The sequence below is a fragment of the Protopterus annectens genome, chromosome 3.part1, assembly GCF_019279795.1.
Source record: "Protopterus annectens isolate FY-2018-M chromosome 3.part1, PAN1.0, whole genome shotgun sequence".
In the NCBI taxonomy this organism is placed as follows: domain Eukaryota; kingdom Metazoa; phylum Chordata; order Ceratodontiformes; family Protopteridae; genus Protopterus; species Protopterus annectens.
Genome location: NC_056732.1, coordinates 7,171,881 through 7,185,558, shown reverse-complemented (window position 1 = coordinate 7,185,558; position 13,678 = coordinate 7,171,881).

The following is a 13,678-nucleotide window of genomic DNA, read 5'->3' as shown; positions in this document are numbered from 1 at the left end:
AAATGCAGGAATGTATTGGAGTAGAGGGGCTTCCTATAAATTCTTGTTTCATACTTTTTGTAAGTATTATTCTTGACTACTAATACATCCAAGAATGGGATTTGTTTTTCTTCAAAGTTATATGTAAACTCAAGAAAATCGGTGCTTTGATTAAAGTAATATACCAGATCCTTAGCTTGATCTTTGTTACCTTTAAATAATATAAATATATCATCCAGGTACCGTGTATAATATATTATTTGTGATTTTATAACTTCATTATTAAATATAAAGGACCTTTCCCAATAATTCATAACCAAGTTCGCAAAACTTGAGCCACAGTGTGAACCCATTGCCACCCCGCTTTTCTGATGGAAAAAATTATTCTTAAATGTTATGTAATTATGGGCTAGTACTATATTGAGCAATTCTACTAAAATCAATTCCGATGTAGGTGCACCTTTTTCCTTCAGATTCAAGATGACCCATTCTATACCTAATTCTTGTGGACTTGAAGTATAGAGGTCATTTGCATCCACTGTTAATTATTATATTCTTCAAAGGTTATATTATTAATCTTTTCTAAAAAGGACCAAGAATCTTTACTTATACACGTTTCAGATGTCACATACTTCTTAAGGAGTTCATCCACTACTTTTGCACATGCATAGTTTGCACTATTCCTACCATCCACAATAGGTCTGAGAGGTGGATCACTCAGATTCTTATGTATTTTAGGCAAACCAAATATAGTGGGAGCAATAGGTGCTGGCATAATTAGATAATTATATAAATCTATATCAATTCTCTCCATTATAAATAGATCATTGATATAAATTTTAATCCTATTGTTTGCCTGATTGTATTTATTCAAGGACACCTTATCATATGATTCAGATGGTAGCATTACCTCAATTTCATTTTCATAATCTACCAGGTCCATAAAAACCAGACCACCTTTGTCCGGTCTCATAATACGAACCCTTGTGTCCTTTAAATACTTGATCCAGTCAAGTTTTTCCCTTGACAAATTATCCTTACTTCTAATACCATTCCTCAATTGATCCATGTGCCTAAAATCAAGTTCACACATTTTTTTTCAAACATATATATAAACGATTGTGCAATGGTGGGTTATAAGTGCTAGCAATTTTGAATCGATTAATATCCATCGTATTTATATTACCAAGAAGTACTGCCAAATTCAATTTTCTCACAAACATTTTTAAATCCACTATACAGTTAGTAACATTCAGTCTTTTTGAAGGAATGAACGTGAGGCCCTTTGCTAGCAAGTTAGCTAGCTCAACAGGGACATATACTGAGTAGTAGTTATAAATAGAAAGAAATCACCCTCCAAGTTTGTAATAATAGAAGGGTTACTATTCGAATAATTTTCCAATGTCTTACTTATTTCCATTTGTTGTTTTTTTCTTTGATTTCGTTTGTTCTGTATTCTCCCCCTCTGAAAACCCTACTGATTATTGCCCCACTGGTTGTTATTATTGGACCGCATATTAGAAGTGGACTGATTTTGTAAATGCTGGCTTCTACGTGGCCCTTCATCATTGTTTTCTCCAGTCAAGGAAAAACCTGTTTGTGAGTTACTATCAGTACGATCCCTGTGCAAAGTATTTATCCCTTCCATATTCCGTTCCTGTATATCATGTTGATTTTGTGTACTTCCCAGTTCTGAATTAATATTTGTATTTCCTTCACCCTCTTTCACATTCCCACCTATTCTCCTCTGTTGTGTTGGTGGTGGGCGTGTGCAAGCAGTCCCTTGTTGGTATTGTAAACGGTCACGCTGCAATTTTTTTTACATTTCACTGCCTTTGCTTTAATTAAAAATGAATCAATTGTCTGAAAGATGCGTGAATATTCATATTTGTATCTGTTGAAGTCAGGATGTGATTTAATCTGAGTATCTAATACTGTAGTATTATCCTTCAGTTCTTCCACTGTTATTCCATAATTTTTACTCATCACATCCAACAATTCAAGACCCTGTTTATTGAATAGTTTAATTAAATCTACATGAAACTGAGAGTCAGGAATAAGGCCTGTAGGATACTGACAAATTCTAAGGCCCTTCGGCACTAGTTCAAGTCTCATACATTCAGTTTTTTGTATTTCAACAGTACATGATCGAATAAGTTCAACAACTCTACCAAATTAGACTCTTTCCTAGCCAGACTCACCGTTGTAACTGTAGAATTCAATTTAATCAGGCCCATAGGTGTAGTGAGCCATTCCATTAAGTTTGGGAGTCCAATAAGCCCTGGGTTCGGACTACCAATTACATCCTTTAAAACTGGACTATTTGAAGTATTGATATTACTGCCACTGGTAATGCTTTGCCCTCGCAAATTAAGTCCACCTTGACCATTGGGGATAGATGCCGATAATATCGGAGAAGGTGGTCGTTGATTAGATGCTGTTGTTCCTATAGGTACCATGTCGGTATTATGAACAGTATTAGAACTTGTACCGACTCTATTAACAATGTCCGTAATGAAACCTTGATGCTGCTGCTGGCTGTGAAGAACGCCAAGCATATCTACTTTCTCCGTTAATCTCTGCACTTGTTGTGCTAAAGCTTGGATGGTAGGAATAGTGCAAAATATGCATGTACAAAAGTAGTGGATGGACTCCTTAAGAAGTATGTGACATCTGAAACGTGTAGAAGTAAAGATTCTTGGTCCTTTTTAGAAAAGATTAATGATATAACCTTTGAAGAATATAATAATTTATTAACAGTGGATGTAAAGGACCTCTATACCTCAATTCCACAAGAATTAGGTATAGAATGGGTCATCTTGAATCTGAAGGAAAAAGGTGCACCTACATTGGAATTGATTTTAGTAGAAGAATTACTCAGTATAGTACTGTCCCATAATTACATAACATTTAAGAATAATTTTTTCCATCAGAAAAGCGGGGTAGCAATGGGTTCACCCTGTGGCTCAAGTTTTGCGAACTTGGTTATGAATTATTGGGAAAGGTCCTTTATATTTAATATAAAATCACAAATAATATATTATACACGGTACCTGGATAATATATTTATATTATTTAAAGGTAATGAAGATCAAGCTAAGGACCTGGTACATTACTTTAATTAAAGCAGCGATTTTCTTCAGTTTACATATAACTTTGAAGGAAAAACAAATCCCATTCTTGGATGTATTATTAGTCAAGAATAATACTTACAAAAAGTATGAAACAAGAATTTATAGGAAGCCCCTCTACTCCAATACATTCCTGCATTTTTCAGGTGCCCATCCCACTTTTCAAAAAAGGTCTGTGGTAAAAGGACAATTGGTGAGGGCAGCACGAATGATTTCAAGGGAAGATGACTTTGACAATGAATGCAACAATTTGAAACGTTTCTTAGAAGGGCTTATCCGAATACATTCTTAGATAATATTATAGATGAGGTTAAAGGGAAGAGACTAAGAGGTATTTATACACCCATTGTGAATGCTAATATAGAGGAAGAAATGCATGAACTAACAACAAACATATATGGGAATCAGATTTGGTAAGTAACGGATGTATCTCTTAATACCACCTTGGTTAAAGATACTTCAGGATTTAGGCATAGCCTCATCCTTACCTTTAGTACTGATTTCTATTATTTAAAAACATTGCATGTAAAAACTGGAATATACTTAAGGAAAGTAAGGAAATATTGGAAAAAGTAGGGGAAATACCTAAATTTATTGTAAGGAGAGATAAAATTTTTAAAGATTCATTTGAAAGCATACATAACAATAATAGGAAGGGAATGCAAAATTGTGGCTCTTGCTCATACTGTAAGTACATTTTAGTGGGTAACTCCTTAAGTATTAATAATTGGGATTTGAAAAGTAAAGGTAAATATAACTAACTCCAAGATGGTGGTCTACCTAGCTAAATGCCAGCATTGCCCATGTTTTTATATGGGCAAGACTATTCGTAGATTGAGAGAAAGAATATACAAACATGTTTATAGTATAGGTAAACTTAAACAAGAAAACGCATTAGCTCAGCATATTTTGGAATATCCTACCCATGCATTTAAATTTTGGTTCTTGGATCAGTTAGTTCCAAATATGAAAGGGGGACCAACAGAAGTAGAATTGGAGAGGTTGGAATTATTGTGGCAGATCCGGTTATATGCATATAATCTGCCGGGCCTTAATGATGTGTTCAATTATGCCTATACTAAAATTAAGGAGCTTTCATAGATAGACTTAGAATACTATGAGCTAAATAAGAATTTTTATAGGATATATCAGTATTTTTTTTTTAGTAATTGTACAAAATAGTTTTATATCTACTGTTGCTGCTTGGATTCAACTGGCTAATTTAACTTATTAATATTATGTGTTTTTCATTAGTCCACTGTCAAAACAAGTTTTAATTATGGATTTGTATGTAACAGTCAGAAATAATTTTTGCCAAATTTTTTGTCTATAATATTTTATTACAATATTAGTATTTTAAAATAGAAAACCTTTTAACATGGAAGTTTTACAAAAAATAAGGTATGTCGCTTTAAATTTTGAAACATCAGCTGATGCATCTCCTTGCTTATTTAAAAAGTAACAGCTCACTTCTTATTTTATCTGATGAAGTTCGTGTATTAAATCGGGTGAAAAGCGCTTCAAGTAAATAAAGGAATTGTCTTTAACTACGTTTGCCATACTTGTTTTTGGTTTTCGAAATGTTCTGGATTACCCAAAGCGGTAGAGCATAAAATAGAAAAGGGTGGCCTAATGGTTAAGGTGTTTGCCTTACAAACACAAGGTGCATGGTTTGAGTCTCACAAGGGATAATTGGCTAGGCTTAAAATAGCTCACAAGGGCAGTTAGCCTAGTACTAATTTATGAACCTATAAAGAGCTATGTAGAATATGGGCTATATTCTGACAAAGTCTCACTGGAATGTAAACATGCTTCTCCCATGCATGTCTGCAGCCATGTAAAACTTCAATTTTATAAAAGGGAGCAAAGTCTTCAGACTCACCATTTTGCAATTACAAAATTGTTCACGTCTGATTCTGATAAATCTTGAAGTGGTTTTTTTTTTTTTTTTTTAAGTAAACAGACTAGAACAAATCCTCCATTGAAAATTCCTAATGGATTATAATCAGAGAACCAGTGATGATGCAAATGTTCTTCTTTTGGCAGCTCTAACATAAGTAGTAAGAATTTGAGCAGTTAAAAAAACAACTTCATATCTCTGCTTATGACAGTCCTTTGAGTACCACCTTTCCAAAACTTCCAGTAAAACAAGCAGATTTATCTTTTCTCATGTCCTTTGACAATGAAGTTTTTATTAATGTTCCACTTATTTCCACCATTTATGACTCCCTGGTATCCAATGGATAAATATGGTAAGCAAGAGAAAATGCAAAAAAAAAGCAGGTTCTTGTATCAAATGGACAATGGCCTAGCATAGTCGCAAGAAAGTACTTTAACGATGCTCTTTTTTGTTTGCTAATGATATTTTGTAAATCTTTTTAACAAATGAACACAAAACAAAAACTAAACACAAAAAACAACAGATGACTAACTATTTACAAGACATCTATATCAAACTATCCATAATATTTTCAGTTACTAGCTATTTATTCTACATATGCAACAAATAATTAATCAGTAGTTCTCTAATAATGTCAGATCCACAGAATAATACTGGGCAGGCATTTCCACACAGCCACAATGATCACAGCAAGTGAAAAACTAAGTGAACTAGCAACAATTTGTAACATATTAGCAATAATGAGTCTTGCTTTACCTTGTCACTAGCTCTGTTCATCAAGGCTGTGGTAACATTCTGGGGACAACCTAAATGCTTGTTCCTTTCAGAGCTCTGCAAGGGTGACCTCAGCTTCTGTGAACGTATGACTTCAGAAACCATTTCTGTACAGAATGGGAGGAAGATAAGTTATAGCCTATATTTCTTTTCTCTTCCTAGTGGCTTCATCAGTGTTTTGTTACTAACATTTGGGGTGACAAAAACAATGTCTGGTCAGCTGCTGCATGTGGAAGCCTAGGTAACTAATGTTAGGTTTTAGATGAAGAAGGGCGACTGCCAGGTTTACTGCTTGTATTAACTGTTTTTACCTTATGCATTGTTCTCTTTGGTGCACTGTCCTACATAGTAACTTCAGAAATTACCACATAAAAGGATATAAAAATACTACAGTATCAAACCTCTGTCCGAAATTACCACATAAAAGGATATAAAAATACTACAGTATCAAACCTCTGTCCAGTGAATTCACATAAAATACTAATTAAGTACCATGTACTCACTCGAAACAACTTCAACATATAGCAGGGTTCTTTTAACGTTTAAAAAACTCATAAAACAGCTGCTAATAATTTATATGGAAATTCTCAATGAAAGCATAATTTTAGCTACAGCCCAGATATTTATTTTTAATCCTTAGACTGATACTTTTCTGATAAAACTAGAAAATAGGACATTAAAAAGAAATGTTCTGCTCATGTATTTTTGCTGTTTTGAGCAGTAGACTTGATTGTCTAAACACAGTAACATTTTAGCTGGGTAGCTCTGGAAAGAATACACAGAACGTTTAGTGTAGCATCAGTTCTCATTATAATGTTATGCATTGTCAGGTACTCTCCAGTAACACTCATACTGCCATGCAATATTATTGGTTATAATCCAAAAACTTTGGGATACGTCCCAGGAAATGAGGAATCAGGCATAGCTTGTTAATTATGCAACACACTTCCTTTAACAAAGTGTATGTATGTATGTATGTATGTTTTATATATATATATATATATATATATATATATATATATATATTCACACACACGCACATACACAAAAAAAAAGAAGTTATGTACCTACCATAACGTTCCATGTTAGTTGTCTTCATCTCGCCTTCTTTCTTGCTTGTTGGAATCGGAGCCGACTCGGCCATCTTCAATAGCTTGAGAGCTGTTTACTGGCTCGAGGCTAACCCTTATCCCATAATGCCTAGCGCTAGCTACCCAGATCTCATTTGTAATAGCTAACCCCAGACATAGCCAGAGAAACAACCTGTCCAAACAAACAGGTTGAGCAAATCTGTAATACTCTCTCAGTCAGTATTGGAAACAAACCAGAGAAAACTCAGCCAGAGAAACAAACCAGAGAAAACTCAGCCAGAGAAAACAGAACTCCTCTTGGTTCAACAGGACAGGGGGACGGAGGGTGGGACGCAAGAAAAAAGGCGAGATGAAGACAACTAACATGGAACGTTATAGTAGGTACATAACTTCTTTATGTTGTCTATCTCGCCTTCGTTTCCTGCTTGCTGGGACAGCGTCCCTAGCACCTATTATCCTGGGTGGGTCATTGGAACAGACTCTTCAGAACAGTGGAACCAAAGTTAGCACTACTCCTGGAGATCATGTCTAACTTGTAATGAGAAATAAAGGTAGGAGTACTTGCCCACATGGCAGCGGCACAGATAAGAGTCCTAGGGCAACCTAGCCTGGAAGGCTACAGAGGTGGCCAAAGCCCTGGTAGAATGGCCTTTCGGTTTGATGGACAACTCTTTGTTTCTTAGTTGATAGATGAAGGTAATAATGTGAGACAACCACCTGGACAGAGACACCTTGGAGACTGGAAGACCCTGTTTGCCCCTAGCATAGGAAAGGAAGAGTTGGTCCAGCTTTGCTATATCCTTCGTTCTATGCAGGTAAAAACGCAATTGTCTATGAACATCCAATTGGTGTAGTTTGTATTCTGCCTTGTTGGTGTGATTAGGGAAAAACACAGGGAGGTTTATAGATTGGTTTAAATTATTCTCCGAGCAGACTTTTGGAAGGAAGGAAGGGTTAGTTCTCAGAGCAACCCTGTCCTTATGAAAAACTAAATATGGAGGACAAACACTAAGTGCATGAAGTTCGGAGACACGTCTGGCTGAGGTAATACCTACCAGAAAGAGAGTTTTCCAAGATAGGAACTTAATGGAGCAGAATGCAGCCGGTTCAAAAGGGGGCATAATCAAAGAGGCTAATACCAAATTAAGGTCCCAAGGAGGAGGGGGATCTCTTACTGGGGGCCTAAGGAGAGTGGTCCCTCTGAGAAAAGATTTACACAGCTTACAAGACATGTTTAGATTAGAAAAACCAACAATAAAATTAGAGATGGCCGCTAGTTGAACCCTGATTGGGGCAGAAGCGGACCCGGAATGGAAAAGCTCTGTTAGGAACTCAAAGATTTCGTGTACTGAGGCGGAAAAGGGATCTATGTTCCTAGCCTCTGCCCAACAAGAGAAATGTTTCCATTTGCTAGCATAAGTCTTCCTAGTGGCGGATTTGTGAGAGGAGACAATCTCACGCACTGCAGGGGAAATGCTGGGAAGTCTGGCTAAGGTTGGAAGTGGAGCAACCAAGCTGTGAGCTGGAGTGTTTGGAGGGATTGATACAGCCCGCCTGATTGATGAATCAGTAGATCTGGTATCGGATCCAGAGTCCAGGGCTGATCGAGAAGGTAATGGTGCAGGAACAGAAACCATATCTGTTGAGGCCAGTAAGGGGCAATGAGGATCATTTTGCAACCCAACGATATTGCTTTCTGTATGAATTTTGGTACCAGGGGAAACAGAGGGAAGGCATAAAGAAGTCCCCGAGGCCAATCGTGGACTACAGCATCTCTGGGAAGGTGATCGGGAAGCGGTAAAAGGGAGAAGTAGTTGCTGCATTTGGTATTGAAAGGGGGTGGCAAACAGATCGCAGCAAGGCTGTCCCCATTTGCGGAAGATCACATCCGCAACTACCTGATTCAGAGACCACTCGTGAGGCATGAGAACAGCTCTGCTGAGCCTGTCCGTTCTGACGTCGGACTTCCCAGGGATGTGCGTTGCAATCAGAAATCGTTGGGAAGAAACCGCCCACTGCCAGAGTCTGAGTGCTTCTCGACATAGGGGGTAGGACCTGGTTCCGCCCTGCTTGTTGATGTACCATACCACTGACATGATGTCTGTTTTGAATTGCAATGGTCCCAGAAGGAAGAGAGTCGTGAAGGGCTTGCATCGCTAGGAGCACGGCTCTCATCTCCAAGACATTTATGTGCAGAAGGTACTCGTGAGGCTGCCAAGTGCCTTGGACTGTCCTGCCCTGATAATCCCCCCCCCACCCTATCAGTGAGGCATCCATGGTCACTGTGGCAACCGGAGGGGACTGAATGAAAGGTCTGCCCTGAGTCACTAGAGGGGAGACCATCCACCAGGAAAGGTGTCTTTTGCATGCTTCTGTAATCATGATCATATGAAACATGGGGAGCTGTTGGAAGGACCAGTGTGTGAATAGAAGCCACTGAAGGATTCTCATGTGAAAACGGGCCAGAGGTATCAGAAGAATTGCCGCTGCCATACAGCCTAGGGTTTGAAGGACATATCTGACTTGTACCCTTTTGCAATGCATGAAGAATTGCACCTGCTGGCGAATTGTAGACACTCTATCCAAAGGTAGCTTTGCGTACATGCACCTTGTGTGTAAGTCTGCTCCTATACAAGTAATAGATTGACAGGGCAACAAGGCAGATTTTTTGAAATTTATAGTAATGCCTAGCTGAGAGCAAATTGAAATTGTGTAGTCCCTGGCTTGAAGAAGTTGATGCCTGGTAGTAGCAGTGAGGAGCCAGTCGTCCAGATATGGAAACACCTGGAATCCCCGACGCCACAGGTGAGCCGTGACCACTGCCATGCATTTGGTGAACACCCTGGGGGCTGTGGTGAGAACAAAGGGCAGAGCTCTGAATTGGTAATGAGTGGCTCCCAGCCGGAAGCGAAGGTACCTCCTGGAGCATCTGTCCATCTTGATATGAAAGTACGCATCCTGGAGATCTATGGAGCACATCCAATTGTCCTGACCCAGAAAGGGTAGTATGGACTGTAGCGTGACCATCCGAAACTTTGTTCTTTGAACAGACTTGTTCAGTCTGCTGAGATTCAAAATACGTCTCCAGTCCCCTGTCTTTTTTGGTACCAAAAAGAACCTTGAGTAAGTTCCGGATCCGTATTGGTCTGCCGGGACTTCCTGGATGACTCTTTTCTAGCAGTTTTGAAACTTCTATAACTGCTTGGTCCTTCAGATTGGGTGGAAAATCTGGGGGGGACTTGCGTGACGGAAAGAGGGGTTGAAAAAATGGGATTCTGTAACCTCTGGATATGACTGAATGTACCCATCTGTCTTGCGTTAGGTTTAGCCAGGCCATTGGGTACATTGAAAGTCTTCCCCCAACTGCCTCCAGAGGCAGACAGTCGGTTAACATTTCAGGTATGCTGGAAGGGCTTGTCAAAGAATGATTCTCTGCTGCCCTGATTCTGCGGACCCCCTCTGCCACGAGGGCGGTGTCTGTTGCTATTATCCTCTGCCCCTGGAGGAAAAATTACCACGTGTGTCAGGCAAAGCTCTCTGGGATTTGCAAAACCACATTTTCCCACTCTTCTGACCCTTGGGATATGGTCTAGGAGGAGTGGAAAAACGGACTCCCACGGCAGAGGGAGTCTTGCCTTCCTGCTCACACCTAGTAAGAGTGCCTTTCACCTGTGTTCCAAAAAGAAAGGAACTGTCAAAGGGAGTGTTGGTGAATGACGCTCTGAAGGGTTCCGTAAAGTTACACAGCCGCATCCATGCATGTCTCCGAAGTGCCACACCTGTACCTGCGTATCTACTAGCACCATCAGTTGCATAGGAAATGAGCCTCATGGAGGAGTTAACTACTGAGTTAAGGGTTGCCAGCTGAGAAGCCACTTTTCCCTGAGCCCCTACAGCTGATGGATCCTGAAGGTATCTCAGAGCTCTTTTAGGAGATCCCTCTGAAGCCTGGTGAAATGGCATAAGTAGTTCAGCGACCTCATGGAGAAGGTCACTGAAGCAAACATTCGCTTCCCATATCTGTCCATGGTCCTAGACTCCTTGTTAGGAGGATGGACAGAGGAAGAAGTTTCCGCTAACACCTTAATGGCTGCTGCTACTACCATGGCATCCACGTGAACACCCTTAGCAAGGAACTGTTTGTCCAGGGGAGCAGTGAAACTTACTTGGCCTTCTCGGGGTTGGTTCCACTGTATCCGGGACTGACCAAGCCCTACAAGCCACCACTGACATTAGTGGATTGACGGGAGGAGACACCCAGGAGGTGGAGGGTTGGGAACCGAACGCATCCAGGAATACAGATTCATCCTCGGTAGGGGCAAGGGTATTCCAGTTCCCCCTCTGCTTAAGCATTTCTAGTATGTCCACAAAGGAAACATCTTCAGAGGGGGATCTCGGGGACCCTTCCGATTCATCCAAATCCGTATCCGAAGTGACAGACTCGGGGGAGTCAATGTGCTTCCTCCTGCACTTCTTCTGAGGGGGCTCTTCTGAATGATCAGAAGAGGCCTCAGAGGAAGAGGAAACACGCAATGGGGTGGTCTGGAGCAGTGGTTCCCCACACTTGGGGTCTGGAGGAGGGACAGAGGTTGACGCAGGCACTATGGGGGACGGAGCCAGTGGGGTTGAAGGTGGAGCTGACTGGGAGGCCAGCACACTCCTCATGACATCAAAGGCGTCCCTGCCATGATGCAGAAAAGGCTCCGGCAAGACCAGAATCCTCCTCCGCACCGAGGGAGACGGCTCAGAGGCTGATGTGGGAGCAGAACTCACCTGCGCCGATGCTCTGAGAGGGAGAGCGGGGTTGGATAAGGGTCCAATGCCACTCGCCCCCTCGGAGTCGACGAAGGAGTCTCGGCGCCCAGATCCCTCGACAGAAGGCACCATCAATGTGATCGGAGCCGATGACTGATCCGAAGGAGAAATCGTAATCAGAGCCGATGGTTCCACGACTCGAGCCCTAATAAACTCTGGCTCCGAGCTCAATGGAGTCGGAGGAGGAACATCAATAGAAATGGATGGAGCCGTCACCTGATGAGGACTGGACATCTTTGCCAGTGCCTTCGACTTCAACAACCTGCTGACGACTCTCTCCACGTCTTGGTCTGAGAGCCTAGAGGACCAAGAAGAATGTGAAGATCTATGACTATGGTCACTTTGTAAAAGGGGAGACTGAGGAGCCGAATGAATGGATTCTAGCGAAGGGGACCTCGGCCTTTTTTTTGTCCCGGACGGCTCCGAGGGTACTAGTGGAGCCGACAACAAAGCAGTCTCCTCGGTTCCAGCCGGGACCAAAGAGGTAGTAGGCAAGGTTGGGGCCAATGACGGCTCTGAGCTGGGAGCCGACGATTTGGCCGGTTTAGGGGATTTCACTGGCTGAGCCTAGGCCGGTGAATCCTGAGACTTAAGAAGACCTCTCAAAATAAGTTTATTTTTGCGCTCCTGCAGAACTCTTGGGCTAAATGCATGGCAGACAGAACAAGAGTCCTGCAGGTGCACAGCGCCTAGGCAACAGACGCAAGAAGTGTGTCCATCTGTCAGAGACATCTTCTGACAGCATGAGTCACACTTCTTGAATCCCGACACTTTAGTCTCTTTAGACATACCCTAAATACTTAGGCCAACAGGCCTCTACACTAAGTACAACACACAAAAATACCAAACAAGTTCGGGAAAATGAAAAAGAACGACACTACTACAAAAAAGCAATATATATACATATATATATATATATATATATATATATATATATATATATATTTTTTTTTTTTAAACTAGGGAGCCTCTAACTCAAACAGCTACCTATACAGGAGAGGGAGGGGGAGGAGAGAGCTCTCTAAATTAAACGAGTTCTAAGGGGGGGGACTACTATAAACTAGCAAAACTACAAGTTATCGCTATGAAAAACACAATTATATATATATATATATATATATATATATATATATATATATATATATATATACACCAGATATCTAAAGAAAACCCTAATCTGACACAAAAAAAGGCAGATTAATAAAGTTATAAAGCAGCAAACGAGATCTGGGTAGCTAGCGCTAGGCATTATGGGATAAGTGGTAGCCTCGAGCCAGTAAACAGCTCGTGAGCTAATGAAGATGGCCGAGTCGGAGCAGAGGATTGGCTCCGATCCCAACAAGCAAGAAATGAAGGCGAGATAGACAACTTTACATCTGTAAATACATTCTATGCATTTTTTTCTGAATAGCTATTTCTTATTTTATTTTCTTGTCCTGACTTTCACATTAAACATAAACATGTCTATTTCTCAGATACAACATGGCAGACTACAACAGGTTGGTGGCAGTGATGCAAGTTTAGCATATTTAAGGATATGAAGTACATTCTGTATTGTAAAAGGTTACAAACTGTTATGAGTTATATGCATGTATATGAAATCAGTGTAACCCATTTGTGTGCTAATGTATGTGTCTGTACATGTCTGTGTATAAAAGAATACATGTGGGTATACAGTGTGTGTGTGTGTGTGTGTGTGTGTGTGTGTGTGTGTGTGTGCGTGTTTTAAAATGTTGAAACAAACAGTGGATCATGGAAATGCTTCAATAAAAAACCAAATTGCAGTAAACAGGTAATAGAATGATGAAGTTTCTTCATGGTGAATTGACGAAAGCACTAATCTTTTGTGTTAATAAATCTGTGGTTCTACCTGGAAGAAATTTTTTACGGTTTGCAGTGTTTCTATTACCCGTTTACTGCAATTTGTTGTTTTATTGAGGCATTTCCACAGTCAGGTGTTTGTTTCAACAATTTGTGTTTTTTTTCAG